The sequence below is a fragment of the Eleutherodactylus coqui genome, chromosome 11, assembly GCF_035609145.1.
Source record: "Eleutherodactylus coqui strain aEleCoq1 chromosome 11, aEleCoq1.hap1, whole genome shotgun sequence".
Classification (NCBI taxonomy): Eukaryota; Metazoa; Chordata; class Amphibia; order Anura; family Eleutherodactylidae; genus Eleutherodactylus; species Eleutherodactylus coqui.
The window spans coordinates 69,438,202-69,460,238 of record NC_089847.1 but is presented as its reverse complement, the minus strand read 5'-3'; positions in this window follow the sequence as shown (position 1 = coordinate 69,460,238).

The following is a 22,037-nucleotide window of genomic DNA, read 5'->3' as shown; positions in this document are numbered from 1 at the left end:
TGCCCCTCTCGCCATAACTGCCATAGGTAGCTAAAATGATATTGCCATGCAGTGCTCAAATAACAGTAATATACAGTGTGCAAGTAATACTCATTATAAATGCCCAAAGTTGACCTACAATATCCAAACAGGCTGGATTCACATGAGGGTACATTGGCCGCGGTTCCACGCCCAGCTGATATACGCTGTCCCTCTGATGCATTGGTTTACAATGCATCAGTTTACATGGGCATATTTCCACGGTGTAAAAGCGCCCATATGGCCAAGATAGTGCATTTCGGACAGGCGCTTTTACACCAGTGGCAGCTGTATAGACTCCTATGGGAGCCTATGAAAGCTCCCGCAGAAGGGAGGTGGGAAGGAGTTTAGCAGCATGACTGCTAAACTCCCACCCCCTTCCTCCTCCTCTCTGCCCTTTACTGGTTGTTTGCAATGCAAAGTATAAACTGATCCTGGGAGAGATCCTTGTATTGTCCCCTCATGTACTTATACATGGTTATTTGGTCGCCTCTTAACCTTTTTTCTAGAGTAAATAATCCCAATTTTGATAGCCTCTCTGGGTATTCCAGTCCCGTCATTCCATGTATTAGTTTAGTTGCCCTTCTTTGAATCCCCTCCAATACCGTAACATCTTTCCTGAGCACCGGTGACCAGAACTGTACACAATATTCCATGTGAGGCCTGACAAGTGCCTTATATAATGGAAGGATAATGTTCTCGTCCTTCGCCCCTATATCTCTTTTAATGCATCCCAAAACTTTATTTGCCTTTGCAGCAGCTGACTGGCATTGGTTACTCCAGTTTAGTCTACAATCCACTAGTACCCCCAGGTCTTTTTCCATTTCACTTGTCCCTAGCGGTACCCCATTAAGTGAATATTGGTAACATCCATTCTTGCTGCCCATGTGCATAACCTTACATTTATCAACATTGAACTTCATTTGCCATTTTTCTGCCCAAGCCCCCAGCTTATCTAGGTCAGTTTGTAGCCGCACATTGTCCTCCGTTGCATTAATTATATTGTATAATTTTGTGTCATCTGCAAATATTGATATTTTACTATGCAGTCCCTCTATCAGGTCGTTGATAAATATATTGAACAGAATGGGGCCCAATACTGAACCCTGTGGCACCCCACTAGTGACTGTGGCCCAAGAGAACACCAGAATTGGCAGATCTCCACAATGGGGGCAGGTTAACGCTGAGCATGTGACAGATGGGAAAGCGTCAAATTGAATCTTTTTTGTTTATTGAGATCCAATATGTGATTTATGTGTCCCCCTTAATTTTATGTGTTTTTAACCTCTTTCCAACATGTGCTATTTATGTACAGCTCAGCAGAGCAGTAGTTCCTGCATCTCGATGTACATGTAGCATGCTGGTTATCTGGGTGGCTGTATCTGACAGCTGAGGTCGCACTTCAACCACCAGGATCCAGCCTAGCTCAGCTTCTGGCTGTTTAACTCTTCAAATGCAGCTGTCAATACACACAGCAGCATCTTAGGGGTTTAAACAGGGAGGCGGCTCTCAGCTTCACCCCATCATCCCCACAATCTGATCCCAGAGTGATGATTGCCATGGCAGCCACAGGCCAAAGCATGGCCTCTGGGTATGTGATGCTCAGCCCTTCACTGACAGTAAAGGTATGTTCACACGTAGCAGAAATGCTGCAGATTTGCATCAACGGAAAATTTCCCCCAAAAAACAAGCCCTCACACAGCTGCAAAGACGGAAAAATGAAGTTATGGCTCTCTAAATATGGTGATGCAAAAACGTTTTTCTATTAGAAATATTTTTATTGTGCAAAATTTTTTAGAAAATCTTAAACTAGAAAAAATTAGGATAAAATGTAATTCATGCTGCTCTGTGAGTGGCATACAAAAAAGATGTTTCAATTTTTTGTACATCTCAGCCCCCATCATCCACAATAAAAAGTGGTCAAAATTCATCTGTACACCAACATGGAACCAACAAAAATATAAGATTGTCCTGCAAAAAATAAACCTTAAATAGCACTGAAAAACGAAAAGGTTAGGGTTCCCAGAACACAGTGGCACAAGATATAGGAAAGATTTTTTTTGTGCAAAGATAGTAAAGCAAACAAATGTATAGAAATTGGCTATTATCATGATTATACAACCATTCTGATTTTTGAGATTGTATATAAAACATAACTTTTAATGTTAGAAGGTTAATAAACACCAACATACAACATTGTGTCACAAAATAAAATGCAGAGCCCATTAATAGATTCCAATCCAGATGTAGTTAATATCGTGCGTGTATATTTATTCAATGTGTAGGTGTCATTCATATCTCACATACATACTCATAAAACTGATATTATTCTACATAAAGTGGTTTACGCTGTGTTTATTCGTGCACACTATTAATTGTAAAGACAGGAGAGGAAATAACACTTCTCCTAGAAACAGTCCTCTGGATCAATGATCCTTCTATTCATATCCGCTGTTTTGTCTATATAGACTACAGGCCAGTGTATCAACTAAAGGACCTTGTCTTATTATTTTTGATAGTAAGATAATTTTCAGATCCAAGATGACCTGCAGCCATTTGGTGCTGATATGCAATTGGGTTAAACGATCATAACTATAAGAGTAAATTGTCAGGATTAGGGTGCATTCAGACGACCGTATATCGGCTCGGTTTTCACGCCCAGCCGATATACGGCATCTCTCTCTGCAGGGGAAGGAGGCTGGAAGAGCCGGGAGAAGTGCTCTAAGCTCCCGCCCCCTCTCTGCCTCCTCTCCACCCCCCTGCACTATTTTCAATGAGGAGAGGTGGGACGGGGGCGGAGCTAACTCTCGAAACTTAGCCCCGCCCCCGTTCTGCCTCCTCTCATTGCAAATAGTGCAGAGGGGGTGGAGAGGAGGCAGAGAGGGGGCGGGAGCTCAGAGCACTCTTCCAGCCTCCTCGCCCTGCAGAGAGAGACGCCGTATATAGGCTGGGCGCGAAAACCCAGCCAATATACGGTCGTCTGAATGCACCCTTATTCTTAATTTTTTATTTTTATTGTAATTTATGCAGTTCTTTAGTACAATGGTTTGACATGTTTCTGTTGTTACAAATCAACTCATCAGGAATCAGTTATTTTTTATATGAAGAAAAACCCAATGAAATTAGCACAGGGGAGTGTAATCTTCGCTCATGCAGATATTAGAGCAAGAACAACACACTTCCCACAGGCTATACACCTAAAATCAGTAGGAATGATCAGGTGTAGTTCCAAATAACCACCCGAGAATGCGGGTACAAACATCTAGGAACCTACAACACATTAGCATGAAGTGAGCATTCTTTTACTGATCACGTCAGTGGATTGTATTAGAAAGGCTCAGGAAAATAGACCCAGGTCCAATGATTGACCAAGTATCTGTGGTATATTTCCCCTAATGTCCTTTTTCTAATTATCTCTCTCTATCCCTAAACTGTTATTTCATTACTATTCTTAGCTGCAAATTCAATCACCTAAATAGGTAGCTTCCCTGACAGACAGGATACATAGAATAAAACAAAGAATGCAGATGCTAGGCAGAAGGCTATCAATCTGCCCCAACAGCAGTGTGCACTTATCCACCAGCCTTGACTTTTTTTACTGCTAAATCCCTAAATCTGCTAGTTCTCACCAAGACGTGGACACGCCCCCCCCCCCCCCGCGCTGTACTGTCTTACAATGGCCTGCAGTTCTCCCATACCCCGAGACCAGATGACAGGCGTGGTGGAGGAGTAGGTGCTCTTCTCTCCCAGAAATGTACCTACCAGGTCATCCCCCCTGTACCCTCACTGACTTTTCCATAATTTGAGGTACATACGCTATGGCTTTTCTGCCCGCTATCCATGTGAGTAGCAGTTATCTACCGCCCCCCCCCCCCCCCCCCCAGGTGCTCCTTGCCTGTTTTTGGACCACTTTGCTGCCTGGCTCCCCCACTTCCTATCCTGCGAAATTTCAACCCTCATCTTAGGTGATTTTAACACCCCTACTAATGACCATATCTCTCCATCTGCCTCTCAGCTTCTATTGCTCACCTCCTCCCTTGGTCTCTCTCAACTTACAGCCTCTCCCACTCACAGGAATGGCAACAGTCTTGATCTGGTCTTCCTCCGTCTCTGATCTGCTTCCAACTTCACTAACTCCCCTCTTCCACTCTCGGACCATAACCTCCTGTCTTTCTCTGTCACGCTCCCTAACATCTCTCCAGACCTACATACCTACCGTACCTACAGGAACCTTAAGGCTGTTCACACCCAGGATATTGCTGAGTCCCTACAGTCTCCTGCCCCAACCTGGCTGCTGCTCACTACAACACCACTCTCAAACATGCCCTGGATGAAGCGGCGCCACCCCATGACCCAAGCTATCCGATGTAGAATGCGGCAACCCTAGCTCACGCCTCAAACATGTTTCATCTGGCGGTGCTCTAGAAGTGCTGAACGGATGTTAAGGAAGTCACAAATGTTCACGGACTTTCTCCACTACAAATTCATGCTCAGAACCTACAACCTTGCCCTCCACCATGCCAAACAAATCTACTTCACCTCTCTCGTCTTCTCACTATCGCACAACCATAAACAGCTCTTTGATACTTTTCACTCCCTCCTCAGCCCTAAACCGCAGCGGGCATGGATCTCAGTGGTGAAGAGCTGGCTGCCTACTTCAAAAAGAAAATTCATGACATCCGTCGGGAAATAATTTCCAAATTCCAGACTAGCCCTGACCCTAGTCTTGTCAGCATGGCATCTGTCTCCTGCTCACTGTCTGTACTCAGACCAACGACAGAGGAAGAAGTCTCCAAATTGCTTTGCTCTGCTCGCCCCCCACAACACCTGCACTAGCGACCCTCTCCCTTCACCCTCCGATCCCTCTTCCCAGTGGTCATCTCCCATCTCACCACTATATTCAACCTCTCTCTGGCATCTTTCCCTCTTCTTTCAAACATGCCATCATATCCCCACTGCTAAAGAAGCCGACTCTTGATGCGATTGATGCTACCAACTACCGACCCATCTTTAGTCTCCCCTTCATCTCCAAACTACTAGAACGCCTAGTTTACTCCTGCCTTGTAAGCTATCTATCAGAGAACTCTCTCCTAGACCCCCTACAGTCTGGCTTCCGACCCCTCCTGACAGCCAAATCGAGGGGCGATTACTCCCTACTGATCCTCCTCGACCTCTCCGCAGCATTCAACACTGATGACCACAAACTCCTCCTCAGTATGCTTTGCTCCATCGGCCTAAAGGACACTGCTCTCTCCTGGTTTTCCTCCTATCTATCTGACCACTCATTCAGCATCTCCTTTGCTGACTCCACCTCCCCTCCTCTTCCCCTTGCTGTTGGGGTCCCCCAGGGCTCGGTCCTCGGCCCCCTCCTTTTCTCCATCTACAAAGCCCTTATTGGACAAACCATCAGGAGTTTTGGCATCCAATACCACCTCTACGCTGACAACACCCAGCTATATACCTCTTCCCGCGACATCTCTGCACATTTCCTCCAAAACCACCGACTGTGTCCACTGTCTCTAACACTATGTCCTCGCTCTACCTAAAACTAAACCTCTCTAAAACTGACCTACTGGTATTTCCACCCTCCACTAACCGACCTCATCCTGACATCTTCATCTCAGTGTGTGGCGCCACCATAACTCCCAGACAGAATGCCCGCTGCCTTGGGGTCATATTTAACTCTGCTCTCTCCTTTACCCACTACATCCAATCTCTTGCCCGAACATGTCAGCTGCACCTCAAGAATATTGCAAGAATCCGCTCTTTTCTCACTGCAGACACACCAAAACCGCTTTTTGTTGCCCTCATCCTCTCTCGGCTCGATTATTGCAACTGATCAGCCTCCCCTGCACCAGACTCTACCCTCTCCAATCCATCCTGAATGCAGCAGCCAGGCTCATCTTCCTGTCCAGCCACTACTTGGACGCCTCTGCCCTGTGCCGGTCACTGCACTGGCTGCCCATTAAATACAGAATTCAATTTGCCTCCCTCATCTCAATCCATCACCCAGCCCGGGCTCTCCGCTCTGCTAACGAAACCAGACTGCACGCCCCTCTAATTCAAACTTCTCATTCCTGCCTCCAAGACTTCTACAGAGCAGCACCAGTCCTCTGGAGCGCACTCCCTAAGGATACCCAGGCAATCCAGGACTCACAGAACTTCAGGCGTGCTCTAAAAATGCACCTCTTCAGGGAAGCATACCGCATTCCCTAAACAAACCCCTCTGTACGCTGCCCGATAACATGCTCCCTGATCTACTGACTGCAATCCTTGCCAGCCACTATCAACTGCCCTTGCAGTCATACCGATTCTGCCATCACATGGCTAAATGTCTGACCATTGTCTATGTGTATAGCACCCCTTACACTCCACCTTGCCATACGGTGCACATCTCCAGCCCCTTTACCTTCTGTATCACCCCATTACTTGTAGTATGTAAGCTCTTTGGAGCAGGACCCTCACCTCTATTGTTTCCATCAACTGATTACTATGTAACCGTGGTTCTGTAATTTTTGTACTTTTGTCTGTCTGTATTCCTGTCTATTTAAGTGCTGCGGAATATGTTGGTGCTATACAAATAAAGATTATTATTATATAGTCCACCCTTAGTTACCTCCCTTTGGAGGCATGTTACTGAGTGGCCAATTCCAATGGGGGGTGTCACTTAGTATCTGCCACCAGTATACTCCATGTTAGAGAGATTCCACGTCTTCTACATAAACCTCACCACATCATACCAACGGAACTCCTCTCCAGGTGATGGTGTAGTTCATCCCCAAAGCTGGATGTGAGATACGCGTACGTCCCCACGATCGCTACAGTAAACAGCAATCGATCCCGGGGGGCATGACATACAGGTCACATGACCACTCCTAAAGTCACATGGCCACTCACCCAATGCTGTCACATGATGCCTCAGTATTTGGGCCATCTCTAATGTATGTGAACGCCTCTCTGCATATTGATATATGTACACAGAGTGCGCAGAAATAATACAGAATTTCTATTAGCCACAAGCAGGCTCCGCTGTTTTCTTCCCACACAATTATCCAGGACCATTCATAGATGGATTTCCTTAGGTATGATCATCTTCATATATCATGTGTGCCTAGATAGAGTGGAGAAAGTAGTGGATATGACAGTAGCCAAAAATGCATCATTGGGATGATTTCAGAATAAATAAAAACAATACATTTTAATTAGTGTGTGGTTTGTATTTATGTGTAGTGGTCGACCAAACAAGAGGTAAGTATACAATAATTCAAACAGAAAATAGCACAGCAGTCTCATAGTATGCATAAATAACTACCATCAAGGGTCCAAGTCATTCATATCAAGGGGTCAATAGAAGCTATAGGTAACATAGTAACATAGTATGTAAGGCTGAATGAAGACAATGTCCATCTAGTCCAGCCTGTCTATCCTCCTGTGTTGATCCAGAGGAAGGCAAAAAACCCCTAGGCCAGAAGCCAATTAGCCCTTTTGGGGAAAAAATTCCTTCCCGACTCCCTAATGGCAATCAGACTGTTCCCTGGATCAACCCCTAATAGTTCCTACCTTCCTATATACCCGGATTGACAATTAACCTAAGATTTATATCCTATAATGTCCTTCTTCTCCAGAAAGACATCAAGTCCCCTTTTAAACTCCTCTATGGATAGGTGGAGTCCCCCAATTGATGGTACAAAAATTATTATATTGCTTTTTATAGAAAGCAGACGAAAGAGAGTTGCTCATTTAAATCCTTTGGAGAAACACAATCAATCCTATAGATCCATTCATATTCCATTTGTATAAGCCTTTATTGATATTTCCATGTCGCCCCCATGTTTTTATTGATTCTACACCCTGGAGTAGATCTTTCAGGATTATCCCCATGGTGCTGGTGTATGTGGTCAGCCAGTGGGGTGCTCTCGCCTCTCCTTATGTTACCTATATGTGCCATGATATGTCTTTTGAACTGTTGGGTGGTCTTGCCCACGTAATTTACGTGGCAAGGACAGGTGGCAATATACACCAAGTTCGTTGAAAGACAATTTATGAATTCCCTGATCTTATATGGGGCATTGGTAGAGGCACTGATGAAAGTATCACCCTTTTTTATGAAGCCACATGCCACGCATTTACCGCAACTATAGGTACCTACTTGATTCACCTTATCAAGCCAGGTTGATGTAGTTTCCATCCAGAGGTGACTTTTCCACACTCTGTCTCTAATATTTTGTCCTTGGCGGAATGTAATAAGGGGACTTTCCGGAAGTATTTTTCTCAAGTCTGGGTCATCTATAAGGACCCCATTATCATAGGTACCAATAATACGTATCTTCTGATTGGGGTCCTGGTTGCGCATGACAAATAAATCCGACCTTTTGGAGTTCTTTGTATGTTCAAAGACTTTCATGATTACTTCCTCTGGGTAACCCCTTTTGGTGAACCTTAGATGTAATTTACGACTTTCCTGCATAAAATCCTCTTCAGAGGAGCAGTTTCGTTTCAAACGCAAGAACTGACCCTTAGGTATGCAATTTTTAAGGAGTGAAGGGTGATGCCTACCCCAGGGTAGCAAGCTGTTAGTTGCTGTAGGCTTTCGGTATAGTGTGGACATCAAATCTCCATTTTCTGTCTTGCAAATTTTTATATCCAGAAATGAGATCACTGTATCATGAATTTCAGAAGTAATCTGGATGTTGATGTCATTGCTATTCAGATGGTTGACAAAGGCTCTGAACTCCTCAGAACCAGACCATAAAAGAAGGATATTGTCTATATAACGAATCCAAAATATAATCTTCACCGACCACTCTGTATTTGCCTCACAGAAAACCATTCTGTCCTCCCACAAGCCCAGGAATACATTGGTGTAAGATGGGGCACATGGGCTCCCCATCGCCATACCCCTGAGCTGGTGGAAGAAACCACAGTTGAAGAGGAAGTAGTAATGGGTGAGTATAAAACTCAATACATCTATCATGAACTGACTATGTCTCTCCAGAGCCCGGCCCCTCTGTTTAAGAAAATAACCGGCCGCCTCTAATCCTTTGTCATGTGGAATGCAGCTATTAAGCTTCTCTACATCGAGGATAGCCAAGTAAACTCCTGCTTCAATACTACGTAGGACATCGGTAGTATCCAGGACTTGGTGATTACCATGATTGTATAGCATCATTGATGCTTTAATTGTGCAAAAGGAGTAAAAAGTATATATAAATTTGTTATTGCTGCAACCCTAATGGACTGCAGAACAAGGATAGCATGTAATTTGTACTGCAAGGTGAATAGCATACAAAAAAAATAAAAAGCAAGGAGGATTGCAATTTTTTGAACAGCTTAGCTCCTAACAATGCAATATAAAGCTATCAAAGATTTTGCCTGAACCCCGAAATGGTACCATTAAAAACTTCAGTTTATCTTGTAAAAAAACAAGCCCCCTTTTGGCGTTGAAGATGAAAAAAATAAAGATATTATTCTCCTCTAAATATGGCTGCCTGCACGCAGACGGGTCGGATTCCGCATGTGGAATCCTGCAGTGGAATCCAACCTTGTGCCCAATCGGTGTCCGCGTGGAAGTCTGTTTGCTGTACTGCGGATGGCCTACACTGCAAGCCGTTGGACATGCGCAGTATAGATTTTTTCTTTTAAATCACTGCTTTTCCCACGTCATCCACGAACCTTCTGCAATCTCATTGCACAAGGGCCGTGGATCGAAGACTTTCATTGACTTCAATGGAAGCCGTCTGTGCAGAGTCCGCACAGAATCGCAACATGCTATGGGCTGTATTTGCTGTGGAATCCAGAGGTGGGTGCTGGCTCTGGATTCCGCAATGGATTCCTGCGATGAAAAAATAATTTTATTAAGCAAAAATAAAAAACCTAAAGTATATAAATTTTGGTATCACTGCAATCATATTGACTCATAGAATAAAGTTGCCATGTCATATATATTGTGCAGTGAATGCAATAAAAAAAATGAAAACAGTACAACAATGATATAATAAATAATAATCTTTATTTGTATAGCGCCAACCTATGCCAAATCATTCTTTAGGTCCTAAATGGGAATAGTAAAGGGGCTGCAATTTGAGTATTCAATTCTAAGTGCAAAAGTAAGTAAACCCCTTATGTTATCTACCTAATCTAATTCTAGAACTTCTCGGTGTCGTAAAAACTTGAAATTTGGCACAACCATTCTTTAGGTTCTAAATAGGAAAAAAAAAGGGGTCAGAACTTGATTATTCAATCTTAAGTGCAAATGTAAGTAAACGCTTATGTTGTGTACCTAATCTAATTCTCTATAACTTCCAGGTGTCATACAAATGTGAGATTTGGCACAACCATTCAAATGTAATGTAACAAATAACACATCTGTATTGCACAACCTTGAAATTTGGCACAACCATTCTTTAGATCCTAAATAGGAAAAGTAAATGGGTCGCAACTTGATTATTCAATCCTACCTGCAAAAGTAAGTGACCCCCTATGCTTTGTACCTAATCTAATTCTCTAACTTCCTGGTGTATAAACGTGAAATTAGGCACAACCATTCTTTAGGTCTTAAATAGGAAGAGTATAGGGGTCGCAACTTCAATAATCAATTAGAAGCTTGAAAAAAATGTGTAAAAGTCCACAACACATGACATAGTTCTTTTCTCAGAAACGATAAAGTCTAGGGAAATGATTTGTATACTGAGGAGAATCTACCTCACATTTGTGTATATACTGAGGAGAATCTAACGCTCCTCCATATGCATATACTGAAAAGGATCGACCTCACCTCTATGTGTATATACTGAGGAGAATTTAAATGACTTCTGTGTGCATATTCTGAAAGGCTGTAAACTACATTAGGAAGCAGCCATTGACTACAGGGATGGAGCATGCATTTAAGGCTAAGAAGGGGCTGCAACTTCCAGTCTGGAGATAAATTTGAATAAAAAGGGGCGTTACCTATAAGGGTAAAAAGTGAGTAAGGTGGAAGGGGTGGCACATTCTGCAGAGGAACATCGGTACATGCAGTCTGAGAAATATGTATACATATTTTATTCATCGGTTCCTCTAAAGTAACCATGACGTCATATAATTTTCTGTGCGAACAACAGATAAACACCCATACCAAATTAAGTTGGACGAAGCCGTGTATATCAGTTAGTTGCTAATAAAATCATCATGACAGTTTTTTTTTATGTTTCTGTTGAGTAACTTCAAGGAATCACCAATGTGCTTTCCAACCCAAAATAAAAAAGAGCTGGGGAATGTGCAGGTGGCCGGGAGATTAGATTGGAAAAGTATTATTTAACAACTGTTCAGCAAAAACATGAGTAGAACACTAGTAGAAAAGATGGCACAAACGGATGATGGGGATAATAACATTGCATATTAGTTAAGACTGTTTCCACCCCCACCCCCCCCCCCCCTCCTCCTTCCTTGTTGATCCAGAGTAAGGCAAAAAAAAACAAAAAACAATGAGGCAGAAGCCAATTTAGCTTTTTTGGGGGAAAAAAATTCCTTCAAAATCCATAATGGCAGTCAGAATAATCCCTGGATCAACGTTTTGAAAGTTACTACCTGAGGGTGCGGGCAGACGAGCGCATAAACGGCGCGTTTTTGCGACCAAACGTAAATACGTGACCATCTGAGGCAATGGTTTCGAATGTATTCGTTCACATGGGCGATTTTACGGCGCGTAAAAACGGCAATTCGAAAAAAACGGAACATATGCGACCGAAATACGCGCCAACGCATATTCGATCGCCGAAAAGACCGTTTGCAAAGTAGGAACAAACGAAAATACGCTTACTAGCTCTGGTCGTGATCGGTGAAAAACGATCGCTCGGGCGATTATACGTTGCGCTCGTGCGAACGTAAATACACCTACGCTCGTCTGCCCGCACCCTGACTCCAAGAGCCGGATCAACAACCCCACTGGTTATTTAATGTCTATATCCTATAATATCGTAGTGCTCTAGAAAGGCATCTAGTCCCCTCCTAAACTCCCCTATCGATTTTGCCATCACCACGTCCTCAGACAGAGAGTTCCACAGTCTCACTGCTCTTACAGTAAAGAACCCCCTTCTGTGTTGGTGATGAAACCTGCTTTCCTCTAATCCTAGAGGATGCCCTCTTGTTACTGTCGCAGTCCTGCATATAAACAGATCAAAGGAGAGATCCTTGTATTGTCCCCTAATGTATTTATACATAGTTATTTGATCACCCCTTAACCGTCTTTTTTCCAGGGTGAATAATCCCAATTTTGATAGCCTCTCTGGGTATTCCATTCCTGCCATTCTGTTTAATAATTTAGTTGCCCTACTTTAAACCTCCTCAAGCACTGCAGCATCTTTCCTGAGCACCAGTGTCCAGAACTGTACAAAGTATTCCTATACCTCTTTTAATGCTTTATTTGCTTTTGCAGCAGCTGACAAGCATTGATTGCTCCAGTTAAGTCTACAGTCAATTAGTACCCCCAGGTCTTTTTCAATATCACTTTTCCCTAGCAGTACTATGAGGGTTAAATTTCTAAGTGCAACACCAATCAGGCCCACCCCACTTGCCCCGCTGCCGGCCGTAAGAATAGACACCACACAGAGGTCTGGTATAGTTTCTCACACGGGACATGGCTCTCGGCTGACGTCGACGTCGTGCTTTATTACAGATTACATGAGATCTTATACCCTTTGTCCCCTCACCAACACGGGGTGATGGGCTCATAACCATATATGGGCAGTCCGGATTTGCGGACTGAGACAGTGAAAATCATATAACAGTCATTATCTTGATACTGGCGCCTCTGGCTTACGTACAGAAAATCACGTATTCAATTAACTCCAGTACAAAGAATCACCCACTCAATTCTAAGAAGTCCGGATTTCGGCCTAAGACAGTGAAAATTATGTACATTTGAACATCTTGATATGGGCTTCTGGGAAAACAGCCAAGTACATGCGTCCTTCATGTCTGGTTCGGTGGTTTTCTCTGAATTTCTAGAACATCTCTCTTGAAATATCTGATGTAAGGCGACATATGTTTTTTTCATTTGGAATTGAATAAAACTTGCATATAGGTATAAAAGCATAAAAAACACATATGGCAATATATATATATATACCCTCACAAACCCCCCTAAAAAACTTAATATGGAGATCAAGCATCAGACTTTGCACTCTTCCTCGGTCGTCTCTCCCTTGCGTCAGGGTTTCTCCACTGCCCGTAAGTCCCTACTCCTAAAAGGGAGGGATCCCTACCTAACCTCAGAAGGAGGCCATGGATTCCCTGGGCTTATTTCCGGGCCTCCATACCCTCTATCTGTACAAGTTAACACCCCGCAGGGTGTGCCCTCCCCGGAACCTAAGGTCTTCTGCACTTTCCCTAGGCAAATGGGAAGTCCACTGACAGTCCATCTCATGAGACTGAGGCAGACACAGTACTAGTCCATCTCTCCATTCTTCTGGTAACGTACCTGGTTGGCACTATCGGAACTGGCTCTTCATCTTTTTCAAACAAGGGAAATTTTGGTCACATTAAAGGGATAATACACAAACAGGAAATTACATACTCTACCTCTTTCTGCTAAAATCATATCCAGGGCCACTCTATTTTGGAACGCCATGGATGCAGTGGGCCCTAATTGGTCAGCTAACCCTTGCGAAGCATCTCTGGTGTAGTTTACAAACCTCTGCTGATTGTAATAGATATAATTCATCCAATCTACATTATTATTAACAGTGACAAAAGCAAATAAGGACTCAAAACCTGCTTTAACCTGATCTCTAGAATTAAATTAATCTGGCACCCCCCTTGGCACTCCTATTGCATCTATGTATACATGTGGATCAAAGCTACCACCTGGAGCGTCAATGTCTCTCTTAGCACGATGCGGTGTTGGATTCTCACCCTCAGTGTACTCTACATATTGCACATTTGATTGTATTAATTTGTTCTGAAACGGGGCTAGTGTACAGTAGTCAAAGGTGTGTGTTAGAGGAATTGTACCACATTATAGCATGTAAAGGATATGCAGGATCATTAGTTTTTGCAGTGTGAAGTGTGGATCCAAGTGGGTTTTCCTTCGAGCTTGACTGCAGTTGGGGTGGTGAGCAACATCTGGGAAGGGACATTCAAACCGGGTTTCTCTCTCAAACTTTTTCACATGACCCTGTCACCTGGTTTCAGATTGTGACACTCATCTGTAGGACCTGGGAGAAAAGCAGAGACTACAGAATGCATTATTGACAATTCCTTGGAGGGACCTATGACAAAATTAACAAGAAAATCATTCCCCAAACTCAGCTACTGTGACATGTATCCTCCTGGAGAAAAGAAAAACTAATAGAAGACACTCAATTCAAAATTTGCCCATTTCCTCCATCGCCTTTTGTATCTACTTTCCCCCTACTCCGTGGATGGTAGGGTGTGTGAAAAGCCTGGAATATACCCAAAACAGACATAATGTGTTGCATTATTTCACCTGTGAAGTGTGTACCTTTGTTTGACTCAATCACTTCCGGTACCCCATATCTGCGGATTACCTCATTCATGAGCTTCTGTGCGGTTACCTGCTTATTTACTTTGGTAACAGGGTAGGTCTCCAACCTGAAAAGAAATCAACAACAACAAGCACATATTCATGCTTCCCAACAAGTAGGAGCTGAGTGTAGCCAATTTGCAATCCCTGAAATGGGTAGAGTGGTCTAGGCAAGTGTGGTGTGGCAAATTTACTTCTGCCCTGTTGCTTTACGGCAAAGATCATGCAAAATTGTACAAATGATGCAGCAGCTACAGAAAACCAAGGAGGCACCCGTTCTTGTTCAAGCGTCAACATCATTACTGCTTTGAGAGGTGCGTCTTTCCGTGCGTCAGCTGGGCCATTATGAGGCACAGGGACTATGGTAAGCAAGTTCTGTTGACTGTTCACCATACGCCGTCCCTTTTTAGTCCATTTGTAGTTTTAGTCAAAGTCCAAAATTATAATCAAAGTCCAAGTTCATATCAAAGTCCAAGATTTTTATCAAAGTCCAAGTTTTTGTCAAAGTCCAAGTTTAGTCAAAGTCCAAAGTTATTATCAAATTCTTCTTTTCTTCTTTCTTCCACGGCTTGAGGGCCGCTGCTTTTGCTGTGTGGTCTGTGATGGCGTTGCCTCTCGCTTCTCCGGTGTAGGAATTGGTGTGAGCTTTCCACTTTGTCAGGTAGAAATAGGGTCTCCATGAGACTGCACCACTGCAACATTCTTAATTGGCTGTCCTGCTGTGGTAAAAAACTGTCTGGCCTTCCATGTTGGGCCGTAATCATGAGCTATGCCAAATGCATACCGGGAGTCAGTGTAAATGTTTGCCGTCTTACCTGTGGCCACTCCACACGCCTCCGTGAGTGCTTTTAGATCCGCTTCTTGTACTGCGACATGCGGAGACATTCTGCTTTTAAGGACATCTTGTTGTGTAACCACCATATATCCAGTGTGGAGTCGTCAATCACCCTGGGTACCATCTATAAAAAACAACTCAAAATATGCATTATTAACAAGGGCTTTCAGTAACTTTTTAAACTTAAATTTTCTTGTTGCATCAATGCTAGACAATCAGGCTGATATTCTATTTCAAAAAGATTAGAACCTTGTTGCAAAAAATTTAAAAAATTAAAAAATGGCTTGCAAAAAATTTAAAAATGGCTGAATTTAAAAATGGCTGACTTGCAATACCTAAAATGGCTGACTTGCAATACCTGGATCACCTATGCCTTCTCCTCCCCCCCTTTAAACCAGGGTACTCAATTGGAACAATAGTAGCTGGGTTTAAGTTATTACAACATTGTAAAAAGATTTGATGGATGCAGATAAGGCCTGTAAAATGTTAGCACCTATAGCAGAAACATGAGTTACACCGGGGCAGAATAATCTACAAAACCTCTACTAATATTTGAAATGTGATATCCCTTTAAGTGAATTCATTATTAGTCTGGTCCTGCCTGCAATATCTTTATCAAATTTCAGACAGGAGAAAAAAAACAAAACAAAAAAAACTAGCTGCTCAAAATCCTCACCCCCTCCCTCGTGCAAGAGGGATGAAACATTACTACGTACTATTACATCATCTAGCTCCACCCCTTCGATATTGGCACATTGCGTCCGTCTTCTCAGCTTAATTTCAGCTTAACCGTCCACACGTCCACATCACAACCAAGCAAAGTCCCATGCATGGGGAGGACTTTTATCCCCAGTCATTTATCCACATCACACATTCCACCACAGCCCAAACACGGGTCACTAACTCTCATCCATCCATGCTCTCAAGTCTGCTCCGTCACCCCCTCATTGAGGTGTACCAGTCCATACAGATGCACGGACAAAAAAGTTTGACAAACATACATACATCAGTTGAAAAACATTGAGGTGAGTGCTTTTAATTTTATAAAGTACATAATTCTATTGAGATGAGATTGTGAATGAACGCTATTTATGACAAATTATGTGAAAAAGTTTGCTGAGTGACTGTAATATTCTATATTTCTTATCTACTGAAGCTATTATATGCTGTATTAAACGCTGAAGTGTTTTAGAATCTCTGGGTATTTTTCAGCCCCCCTTGTGACCCTGACTGTTATCTCTCCGCGAATATGAAACACAGTTTTAGCTTAAACTATTGCCTGCATTTTGAAATCATAATTAACACATATCCTGGGACCTTGCAACATTCATTTTCAACCCCTGTATAAGTAAGAATATACATTAGAAATTACTATATTTCCCTGCCTACTAAGACAGTATAACTAATTAAATTCATTTCAATTCATTGTAAGCAAGCCAAGATATTAACCAAGGATGTTATTGCATTTTCTCTCTCGCTGTTATCTTCCTGACCTTGGAGACTAAACACAAGCTCGCAGCTACATGTCAACAAGCCTTCTCCCCTAAAAGCAAGCTGTTAACTATTTGCACATACAGTATATATATATACACACATATATCCACCTAGTATGGATTATACATATTATCTATTATCTATCTTGTATTATACACATTTTCATCTCTCTTTCTTTGCCAACAAATCACGTGCATTGTAACTTACTTATCGACTTGCTTGTTACTCATACTTCTCTCCCCTACCTAACTGCCAATATAACCTTTAATAGACACTCTCCTGACGCCCTCTTGATCACTTACTGTACTTTTCAACATTTCACTTACGGATACTTTCTTAAACAAATAATGTGTATATACTTAACTTACTCTGACTGTCTCTCTCTCTCTCTCTCTCTCCTCCTCCTCCAGCATTTTCTAGCAAACCTGATCTTCCAAGGCACCTCTGGGTCCTAAAGACCTCCCTCCCAGACACCATTTTGTAATCTGCCGTGCGGGTCGGTGTCACACATTTTCATAAGTTTTCTTACATTTTACAGATTCATCCACACGGCGGCAGCCCTTGAGGGGCTCTATCTTCTTTAATAAGATCTTACGCATATTAGAACATCAACAATAATAAAAATAACACGCTCCATAGAGTGAATCCTTCTGACCCGAATTGTCAGCCCCTTATATATGGCAATACAACCGAAGGCATCTTCTTCTTATGGAACCAGTCCCAAAGAGTACATCCCTCTCCTCAGCTAAACCATCAACAACTAAACTACACTAAAACGGAGGGTTCCTTCGTCAATGGGACCTGTCTTACAGAGTGCTTCCCTCTCCTCTAAACCATTAACAACTAAACTAACCGAGGGTTCCTCCTTCTGTGAGACAAAATGAAAAGTAAGAGGAAAAAAAAATTCTGCAGATACAACAAACAATCAAACAATCTCCACTTTCGCTAAAACACTACGGACTTCAAAGTACAAATAGACTACAGACTAGTTTCCTGGGTGACCGATTGGTGCGCATATCACGGTCAGTGGTCCATGACGGCAAACCCGGAGCCCACACGAGTTACCGTGTAGAACTCTTAACCCAACCCGTCCGGTCACAAACCACAGATAGTCCCTCCTGCTGCAAGACTCTCAGCGTAAAACACAACATAAATATATGCTTGTCTTACCTGGAGTTCTAAGTGAGTTGATCAGGCTCGGTTTGCAGCAGGACGGTTTCTCAGTGGCGTGGATCCGGGTGGAATGCGTTGTAAGCTCCGATTTTACCGCCCCAGTTGGTTGCGCCATTTATGAGGGTTAAATTTCTAAGTGCAACACCAATCGGGCCCACCCCACTTGCCCCGCTGCCGGCCGTAAGAATAGACACCACACAGAGGTCTGGTATAGTTTCTCACACGGGACATGGCTCTCGGCTGACGTCGACGTCGTGCTTTATTACAGATTACATGAGATCTTATACCCTTTGTCCCCTCACCAAAACGGGGTGATGGGCTCATAACCATATATGGGCAGTCCGGATTTGCGGACTGAGACAGTGAAAATCATATAACAGTCATTATCTTGATACTGGCGCCTCTGGCTTACGTACAGAAAATCACGTATTCAATTAACTCCAGTACAAAGAATCACCCACTCAATTCTAAGAAGTCCGGATTTCGGCCTAAGACAGTGAAAATTATGTACATTTGAACATCTTGATATGGGCTTCTGGGAAAACAGCCAAGTACATGCGTCCTTCATGTCTGGTTCGGTGGTTTTCTCTGAATTTCTAGAACATCTCTCTTGAAATATCTGATGTAAGGCGACATATAAGTTTTTTTCATTTGGAATTGAATAAAACTTGCATATAGGTATAAAAGCATAAAAAACACATATGGCAATATATATATATACCCTCACAGTACCCCATTTAGTGTATATTGGTGACATCTATTTCTCCAGGTCCATTTGCAGCCATTATATTATCTATCTTGTATAATTTTGTATCGTCTGCAAATATTGATATTTTACTGCGCAGCCCCTCTATCAGGTCATTAATACTTATATTGAACAGAATGGGGCCTAATACTAAGGGTGCCTTCACACGTGCGTGTTTATGTGTGTACAGTTGTGCGCACAAAAACACGCTCCTATTAGAAACATTGGTTCCCTATGGTGTCTTCACATGTCCATGCTTTACAGCACTGTCACAGTGTTCAGTGACAAGGGGACTCCCCGCGGGGAGTAAAGAATCCCCTGCCACAGCTGACATAGAATTCAGTGAATGACCAAGCACTGCCTGTGATTGGCTGAGTGGTGTGACCAATCGCAGGCAGCACTCAGCTGTCATTCAATGAATGGCTGAGCGCTGCTTGTGATTGGCTGAGCGCTAAACCAATCAGATGAAGCCCTTTCAGCAGGCGGGGATTTTAAAGCCAGCCTGATGGAAGAGCTTCAGAGCAGTGCAGGGAGAAGACAGGCTAGAGGTGCCTGAGCGCCAGCAGCTGAAGAGAAGTGAGTATAATTTCTTATTTTTAACACATTCTAGGGATGATTTTCAGGGAATTTTCAGGCTTTATATTTAAAGCCCTACCCTGAAAATCCCTGCACTGCTTGCCAGCAGCCCATTGCTTTCAATGGGATTGCAGAAGTGCTAGTCCCATTGAAAGCAATGGGAAAACATTGTGATCCTCTGCCAGAGTTGTGGCAGGGGATTTTTTACTCTGTACAGGAAGTCCCCTTGCCATTGATCACTTGGCAATACTGTCACAGTGTTCACTGACAAGGGGACTCCCCATGGGGAATATTTACAGGGCAGCGGCAGAGAGGTAAGTATATATACATGTGTGTATATATATTTATTTATTTTTTTTTTTTTTTAACACACAAACAGGAATGATTTTCAGGGAAGGACTTATATTTGAAGCCCTTCCCCGAAAATCACCACAGTGATTGCCAACAGCCCATTGCTTGCAATGTGGTTTTCAGCAGCAGCCGCAGCCCTATTGAAGGCAATAGGCACGGACCTGCATTCATTCGTGTTTGTGCACGTACATGGCTGCCCACTTTTGGGCGCACCTATGTACGGCACACGCTCGTGTGAAGCCACCCTAAATCCTGTGGCACCCCACTAGTGACAGTGTCCCAATCAGAGTATGAATCATTTATATACCCTCTGCTTTCTATCCCCAAGCCAGTTCTTTACCCAGATACACACATTTTCACCCAGACTGAGCCATCCTATTTTATATATCAACCTATTGTGCGGCACAGTGCCGAATGCTTTAGAAAAATTTAGATATACAAGATCAATAGACTCTTTTAGGTCCAGCATAGGACTTACTTTATTGAAGCTGATCAAATTGGTCTGACATGATTGACGCCTCATGAACCCATGCTGATGAGGGGCTATACTGTTCAGAAACTCCTTGAATATTTTCCCAATTATTGAAGTGAGACTTACCAACCTGAAGTTGCGAGGCTCTCTTTTAGACACCTTTTTGTATATTGGAACCATATTGGCAATATGCCAAACGGGTAGTACAAGCCTGGTCTCAATAGTGTCCTTAAAAATAAGAAATAGCGGTCTATCTATCACATTACTGTGTTGGCTTAGAACCCTTGGGTGTATTCCACTTGGGCCCCGCGATTCGTCGATTTTAATTTTTTTTAACTGGCTATGCACTTCTTCCTACATTAGGCAGGTGATATTTTGCAGGTTGTTCTTTTTATCCTCCAGCATCTTGTGTGACACTTCTATTAAATTGTTTTTTCTCAAGTGTATTCACAAACAAAAAAATAGATTTGCCTTCCCCATCACGTTCTATGATTTCTCCTACATTATTTGTTGAAGGGCCAGTGCTTTCAGTGCAAATTTATATAATTGAAAAATGGTTTGGGGTTATTTTTGCTCTCTTAGGCAATCAGTCTTTCTGCCTCCTCCTTGGCAGTTTTGATCTTTTCCTTACATAATTAATTCCCCCCCCCCCCCTGTATGTTTTAGTGCTTCTTTACTGCCTTCTTGTTTTAATAATCTAAACACTTAATTTTTATCGCTTATAGCCCACCCTACAGTCTTGTTAAGACACATTGGTTTCCTTCTACTTGTAGTTCTTTTATTTTCAAAGGGTATAAACTGCTCACATGAAGTAATTAGGATATTTTAAAACTTCTACCTTTTGCCGATTGTACTGCTTTTTTTGAAGACGCTGTCCCAATTAATATTTCCAGTAGTTATTCTGAACTGATCAAATTTTGCTTTACTAAAGTTTAACTTTTTTGTCACTCCTTGATAGGGCTTCCTATTAAAAAATAACTGGAAATTAATTATATCATGGTCACTATTTCCCAAGTGTCCCTCAACCTGCACCCCCGTGATTCTATTTGGTTTGTTAGTTAATAAGTCCAGGATGGCTCCCCCTCTAATTGGCACCCATACAAGTTGGGTAAGGTAGTTATTAGAGATGAGCCAACACAAAAATGTTTGGGTGTTCGTTATTCGAAACGAACTTCCCGCGATGTTCGAGGGTTCGTTTCGAATAACGAACCCCATTGAAGTCAATGGGCGACCAGAACATTTTTGTATTTCGCCGATGCTCGCTAAGGTTTTCATGTGTGAAAATCTGGGCAATTCAAGAAAGTGATGGGAACGACACAGCAACGGATAGGGCAGGCGAGGGGCTACATGTTGGGCTGCATCTCAAGTTCACAGGTCCCACTATTAAGCCACAATACCGGCAAGAGTGGGGCCCCCCCCTCCCAACAACTTTTACTTCTGAAAAGCCATCATTAGCATGGCATACCTTTGCTAAGCACCACACTACCTCCAACAAAGCACAATCACCGCCTGCATGACACTCCACTGCCACTTCTACTGGGTTACATGCTGCCCAACCGCCCCCCCTCCCCCCCACAGCGCACACCAAAGTGTCCCTGCGCAGCCTTCAGCTGCCCTCATGCCACACCACCCTCATGTCTATTTAGAAGTGCGTCTGCCATGACGAGGGACCGCAGGCACACACTGCACAGGGTTGGCACGGCTAGGCAGCGACCCTCTTTAAAAGGGGCGGGGCGATAGCCCACAATGCTGTACAGAAGCAATGAGAAATAGAATCCTGTGCCACCGCCATCAGGAGCTGCACACGTGGGCATAGCAATGGGGAACCTATGTGCCACACACTATTCATTCT